Source organism: Sabethes cyaneus, chromosome 1 (assembly GCF_943734655.1).
Source record: "Sabethes cyaneus chromosome 1, idSabCyanKW18_F2, whole genome shotgun sequence".
In the NCBI taxonomy this organism is placed as follows: Eukaryota; Metazoa; Arthropoda; class Insecta; order Diptera; family Culicidae; genus Sabethes; species Sabethes cyaneus.
In genome coordinates, this window is record NC_071353.1 from 166,369,405 (window position 1) to 166,377,104 (window position 7,700).

Here is a 7,700-nt window from a genome sequence, read left to right on the forward strand (position 1 = left end):
AAGAAGATAGATGGAGTTGGAAAAGGACGGGAATTGGTTCAAATTAGTTCAAATTCAAGTCCAATTTATTTCTAATATTAGGTTCCGTTCTAAGTCAAATTTAAACTCTGTTTTCAAGTCCAATTTAAAGTACAATTGGAATTCTAATTTTAAGTCTAATTTCAAGTCCAGTCAGTCAGATTTTTAGTCCAAACTCAGCTTTGATTTTAAACTCAATTGCATCCGGTAGTCCGTAGTTTTCAAGCTGATTGGCCTGTTTGTTTATTACGCTCACTCTGTTTTTCCAGATCAAAACATACTGCTGACCGGCCAGATGCCCCATCTTTTGTCAATGTCTGAGCACGCTAGTGTACGTCAGATTGCAAGCCTACTATGCTCAACTCAGTTCAGCTTTGTCCGTCAGTCGTCGATGCTGCTGGCCTATGAATCACGACCGATGTATGTACTGCATCATATGTTGACCGATATGTGCAAGCGCTTGGCAAGCGCGAGAAGTGATGATGAGCAGCAGCTCAAATATTGGCTTCATATTGTACACCTGCTTGTCGAGGGGTGTGACGATATACAGCACTTTGTGATAATGCATAATCGTGTGTGCCCACTGGCCAAACAGTCCGGTCAGGTGTGGCGTAATATTAGCATACCAGGATCGGCTGCGTTTCGAGTGATTAACATTACCAACAACTCAGCAATCCACCGTCTAAATCTGATTGCAACAACAGCGGTTCGGGCTCGGCTTAGAGAAAGATGACAACCTACGCACGCGGGATTGACATTGCCCGGGTTGCTGCGATCTGGAATTGTCATTCCCGTCATTGTAGCTTCTGCAGAAGATGGCACGAGGGCGATAAAACTGTGTCTGTGTATGAGTTTGCCTGTTTCTGTGGTGACCGAGCCATGATGTAATCCCACGTGATTTATGGACCGTTTATCCTCGCGCCGCGAATGCGGCCCCAGAACCGGGCGGGGCATGCTCTCATCCGCTGGGCGACCGATGCTACTACCTACTTTTTATTTTGCTGTGATCGTGAAAATGCAAAAAAGACAAAAGCGCAAACACGAAACGTGCACTGAATCGTGCGAACGTGCGTTGGATTCGGAATGTGCGTCCGTCCCGGTGCTGCTGCTGCTGCCGCTACTGCAGATGACGATGCTGGTCCCCCGGTTTCGTCGATCCGGTAGGCCATGACATTTTGCTAATTTTGAATCACCCCGAAAGGGAGTCGCATAACCACTGGTGATGAAGAAACTGTCAAATGATTCCCTCTCTAATGCTGTTTAACTGTGAATTAACGATGTTTTGCGCGATGTTTTCAGCGTGATAAAATTTTCCAAATCGTTCAGATTGTGGTTCAAAAATATATATCTCATTATCCAATTACAGACGACTGCGGAAGCGAAAACGGAAAATTATACTGACTGACACTGAGCCACTCTTTGTCCACGGTGCCTCCTTAAATATTAAATAATATTCAACGCAATTTGCAGGTGAAGCGCCGCAGCGAAGCGAATTTCCATCAGCTTCCACGATGTCGGTTTGACGGTTTGCGGTTGTGGAGTTCATGAATGGCAATCAATAATTGCTTGACACTCAGTGTGTGAGTTTATGGCATTTTTCTAGCTGGCGAATCCATTTAAAATCGTCGAAAGCGTTACGAATCGCTGTAAAATGTGAAGGTTAGTAAACAAGAAAAATTTGAACGTTCCAAAACGAGGCTGGACTCGTTTCGTAAGGTCAAAAATCCGTTAATCTGTTATAATCATAACTACATAATGATAATCTAGATCGATAAGTCTACTGACAGGAATCCACAGTACAAGATAGTTTAAAACTGCTGAATAGACGCTCGCAAATAAAATGCTGGACCATCCGGTCGTGAGTTGTTTGAAATGCTGAATTATCCCAGATGCACCTAGATTCTCGTGGTCAACCTTTAATCAAGAAGCGTTGAATGTTCTGGCGGAAGCAAATTCCATTTATTTTCATGAACAACGTTCGAAGATCCCAAGGACAATGATATAATCCTAGATACCAGATTTCCACAATCAAATATGGTGGCTTGGTGTATGATTTTTGTGCTTTGCGATGCTGTAAATCATGGCGTATAAATGTAAATAAGCGACGCAGCTTTGGATCTTCATCGCTGTAGGTACCTGGCTTTGTAGTTCACCGTTTACCGCCATTCATTCGAACCGAAATACAGCAACACAATAGAACTGTCAACCACAATAGAACCACCGCCGAACCTATCGAGGTCGAACCCGACACGGTCGCCGCGGCCGGCCCAACCGGAGAGGAACTTCATTTGAACCGCGCAGGTATTTTCCGCCGCTCAAAGGTGTTTGCCGAAAGCGCCGGCCAATCAATGGTCGTTTGAATGCACATCGTAAAGCCTGCTTCGACCGTTTGGATTGCTTGTCAAACATCGCGCACGCTGCCATAAATGACAGCGCGACACGGCGCAGCGGTCGCGCATTATCATCGCTGCCATACATAAATACTGTTGTACAGGTCTATGTTATGTCATTCCGCGATTCACTGGCAAGTGCCTCGTCTTTCGACGCGACGCACATGAAGCACAGTGGAAATTTTACAAATTTAATCGGATTACCTTCGAATCGATTGCTAATCGATTCGTGGATTTCCAAGATTTTTCTGAATACAAACGTGTAAAACAGGTGTCCAATGCATAAATCATCACTACAGCATCTTAAGTTACGGCCAAACGTTACGCTAATCTCTGCGACTGTGTGGTGACCCCAAATGTGTGAACGGTTTGCTTAACAGAAGAAACGGGAATAGCGCTGACCGACCTCACGTAGGTGACCCTGCGCTGTCCGCATCCGAGCAATGCAGTGCATGCGTGCGTGTCTGTATGGCCGGCATAGACTGGCGGACTTCGCCGGAGCCGAGAGGTTTCCTCGCTTTCGCTAGCATTGAAGTTTTTCCCCAGCCTGCTTAGCTCCGTTAGCTCCTGATTGACAAAATTACCAATTCGAAATAAGTAGGCCATGTTGCAGCTTCGTCATAATTGCCTATTCCCGTACTATCCAACACAAATTATTAAAAATGTTAGTCTTTTTTAGGAACACAATACAAAATTAGTTATTCCCTGATATTTTAGTTTGTTGACTATCATACGCGATCAATCAAAGTGAGCTAAGATCTCTTTAAATGCTTTTTTTATTAAAAATATTCTACCAGCCAAATTTCTTACGTTTTTTCGTGCGACGAAGAAGAACATGTCGACTAATCGTTTCCGCCATTCATAAAATGAAAATGACTCACGCAACGCATTGTCGTTATTCTGCAGTCAGGAAAACTTGCATGACCAGCAAAATTTTTGCAGAATAATATTTGTCATGTCGTCCTACACAGCGCACATGTGCGCTAATTTCACAAACATTGTTGTGATCTTTAGTTCGGACGATGAAAAATTTTGATAGACAAATTTTAAAACGGTACGACGAATTTAAAAAAATAAAGTCAGTTGCGTAATTTCAGTAAAAAGCTTTGATAATCGCTTTTTAGCGATGGAAGTGCACGGATCGGAAGGTAAGGGTGTTTGAGTCAGCACAGTAACTTTTGGCGAATTCATTATATCCATCCAAGAAATCTCGGGTAAATTTTCAAATAGACCTAAGTGACAATGAGAGATTCTCTTCGCGTCTCCTCTCTTCCATTTTTTACGGCGACCCTAAAGCATTTTAACACATCAGTTTTGCATAAAACGATTGCCGGAGTCACTAGTTAGCTGAATGTTTTGAAAATTTCCTTTTCTATGCATTTATGTATTGTCATTGTCTCTTAGGTCTATTTGAAAATTTACCCGAGAAATAATGAAAATTAGAGTGACTTTACTTACTACGACGGGAATTAGAATTAAACCCTATGTACACTTAAGTCGCTTTTCATGCGAAGAATACGCTCGAATTTATTCTAAAATTTTGCGAAAATTCCGAAATTCGTGCAAAAATAAACCACGGAGATTTCGGAATTTGCGTAAAAACCGTGTAAGTTGCATAACTAAAAAAAGCAAAGCCTTGGGCATAACCGTCTTTAGACATTACCCTTCTTTATCGACAGACTTCGCCGCCGGCTGTTAGAGTACAGGACAGTTACGGCGCTAGTGCAGCAATCCTACTGACTCTATCTAGCAAGTACCGCCTAACCGAAATTCGAACATACGACGACTGGCTTGCTAGACCAGCATCGTACCTCGAAACCAGCTGGGCGGTTAAGTTCCAAAACTACGTGTAAAAATAAACGCGTAGAGCTCATCCGGCAAAATTCGTATAAACAATTTTTGCACCGATTCAATCCTTGCAATCCAGTTAGCTTGAAACTACTGAGCAGGATTCGAATATTGAGCGTACTAAGGCGCGGTAAAGTGAACGGAGACAGTTCACGCAGATACCGCGGAGGAATTTTCACCTGTTGTGTTCACGCCAGAGGTACCCAAAAACATGTTCACAGACAGCCCTTCGTCGCTTTTCTTAGAATTCACGAACGATCAGAAAAATTTTGAAGTTTTGCACTACTTGCCTTGAATTCGTGAGGTAAATCGGCTGTATAGCGATCGATTGTAAGCTCTGATAGTTACTGCTCGCTATATTAAACTGTTCATTTGAGAAAGAGCAGCGGAGCCTGGTGTATTTTCGTATGGCACAAGACCTGAGACGCTTCAAAAACCAATGTTGCGAATCGAGCGAGAAGTCAACCATGCCTACTCACACGCAAAAGAGTATGGTAGACATAGCATTTGACGCTTACGCTGCACACGCAGGCGTAAAGAAAACAGCCGCCGGTGCTGTGTGCAGACATTCTACTACCCACACACTCGCGCACACACATGCTCACATTGTCTTCCTGCATAGCTTATTCCCGAACCGAAAAACTCGCGAGGAATCAGTTGCCCGTGAAGCTGGTGGCGCACTGGGGTACAAATTTTGCATTACATTTTCTTCTTCTGCATCTTCGCCCTCAATTCTACTCACGAGGAGTATGAGCTGTCGTGAGTAATCGATATCAGCAGATACCGACTTTTTTATAAAAATATACTTAATTTCAAGACAAAGAGCTGACTATTCCACGAGCGTCGGATAATTTGGTAGTCACGTCCTCCACGATAGTGCAACATTCCTGGTTCAACGACCAACGAGGAATTTCGTCCAGGCGTTCAACGCAGATTCGTACTCGGCGGGTGTCTGGCCAGCTAGAATACCGGGTAGGAATCCCCGGAATCGTCATTGTAAGACCGGCTGAAGTGCCACATGTCAGCGCCCATCGGAGTTTATCTACAGAGAGCGGCTACCCGTTCATAGTACCGGATGGGAATCCCCGGGGGAGAGAACTCGGGGTGGTCTGGTTGAACCTGGCCCCTGCTCTTCGTGGTTTGATCCGATGAGTTCCCTCTTCGTCTGCGAGCAAGGTGGGCAGAGCGACCGTTAATCTGGAAGAGCTCTGGTCACCCTTGTGAACCCGCTACAGGTATGAATTGCACTCTCCCTCCCTCGCAAGCCCGTTCCTGTCATCGGTTCCGGACGGCCGCAACGAGTGTCATCGTTTAGTTAAAATATAAGTATAATAATGAACTTTTGCATTGTATAATTCTTGCTTTCTACTGACCCTTGTCTGTCTTGTCTTGCATGTGCATCTAATTTCAGACGGTTTCCAGACGGTACTCGCAAGTCGCAAAGTCTAGTTTGAATCGAACTAAGCCAGTAAATAGCAGCGAGCAGTGCATGCGGATCGATAAGTCCGCGGCCAAATCGACGAACTAGTGCAAACATTTGCAAACATTCCTTGCCTTTATTATTGATATGCCAGTTGAACGAGAGTTTTTCATCGAACACAACTCCTAAGTCCCGTATCAGTAGTATATGAATTTTTTGCATCAAATATAAGAAGAAGAAGACAGCGACAACAATCAACCTGTCACTGAGCTGGCGCCTCTCTCTCTCAGGTAAGAACAGTTTGACATCATCGGCGTATACCAGAATGTTTTCTCTGTTGATGAAGGTGGAAGGAATACTGTTCATCACTAGTACGAAAAGTAAGGGGCCTAGATGACTTCCTTGTGGCACACCTAAGTTCACGGTGAATGGTTGTGAAACTTCGCCGTGAATTTTCACATACTGCGTTCTGCATGTTAAATATGAGCTTAACCAGTTTAGTATCGAACCCCTAATGCCGAAATCAAAAGCTACATCTAGTACGCTATCAATTCCTACTGCATCGAAAGCTTTACTCGTGTAAATACAGTCTACCTAGTATCCTCTAGGTATGTAATGTAGTAGTTTTTCAATCGGTATAGGACATGGCAAGGGACAAGGAAACGATTAAGGGATAACGATTGGAAACTTGGTACCTGGAATGTCCGAACTCTCCATGAACCGGCACGGGCTGGCTTGCTTGCTCGAGAGCTGCATCAACTCGGAGTGGAGATCGCTGCTATTCAGGAAGTTCGGTGTCCAAATTCCGGAGAAAGGGTGTTCCGTGCAGTAGACCCTTTTGCAGGCACTTCTTTCAAGTACCACATCTACTGCAGAGGCGGTAAAAAAGCAGAACATGGAGTCGGTTTCGTAGTGTCGGGAAAACAAAAGCCGCGTGTTATCCGGTGGAGGCCCGTAGATGACCGTATATGCGTGTTGAGGATTAAGGTTGAGGGCAAATTCTTCAACTATAGCCTAATCAACTTATACGCACCGACAAGTGATAATTCCGATGATGCTAAAGACTAGTTTTACGACAAGCTTGAGAGGACCTATGGAGAGTGCCCAAAACACGACGTGAAAATCATCATCGGAGATGCAAACGCGCAGATCGGGAGGGAGGAATTCTTCCGTCCAGTTATTGGAAGACACAGCCTGCATCTGTCGACCAATGATAACGGTCTGAGGCTCATAAATTTTGCCGCGGCCAGAGGGATGACCATCTGTACCACCTACTTTCCACGTTTGAATATTCGGAAACACACCTGGAGGCATCCAAATGGAGACTCTAGCTCTCAGATCGATCATGTCTTGATTGACGGTCGATACTTTTCGGACGTTATCGAGGCACGGTCTTTTCGTGGACCAAATATCGACTCTGACCACTATCTCGTAGTGAGTAAGATTCGCGCAAGGTGTTCGACAGGAACACGGTGAAAGCTCGCACTGAGAGGACGCTGCGTTTCAACATCCAGCGGTTAACGGCAGACGGCGTGGCAGTGGAGTACGCCAGGAAGCTTGACCAATGAATCGCAGAACAGCAGGTAGAAGAAGAAGATATAAATGGGCTGTGAAGGAACATCCATTGTGCCTTCCAAACAGCAGCGAGAGAGATGGTAGGCACGACGCGTGGAAGACAGCGTAACAGCTGGTTTGATGCTGAATGCCAGAGAGTGACAGACGAAAAGAACCAGGCCAAGAGTCCCATGCTCACTGCGGCAACGCGTCAAAACAGAGAGAGATACAGAGAGACTAGAGCTGCGGAAAAAAGAATCCATCGTCTAAAGAAACGCGAGTACGAAGAGCACGTGCTCGCCACGCCAGCAACGACACACGGAGTTTCTATAAAACGGTGAGCTGCAGGAATTTTGCCATGCCTGTGATGTGCAATGATAGTGCTGGCAACCTGCTTACCGACAAAACGGCGGTAGCAGCCAGGTGGAAGGAACACTTTCAGACAGTATTGAATGGAGAGGTAAATGCGG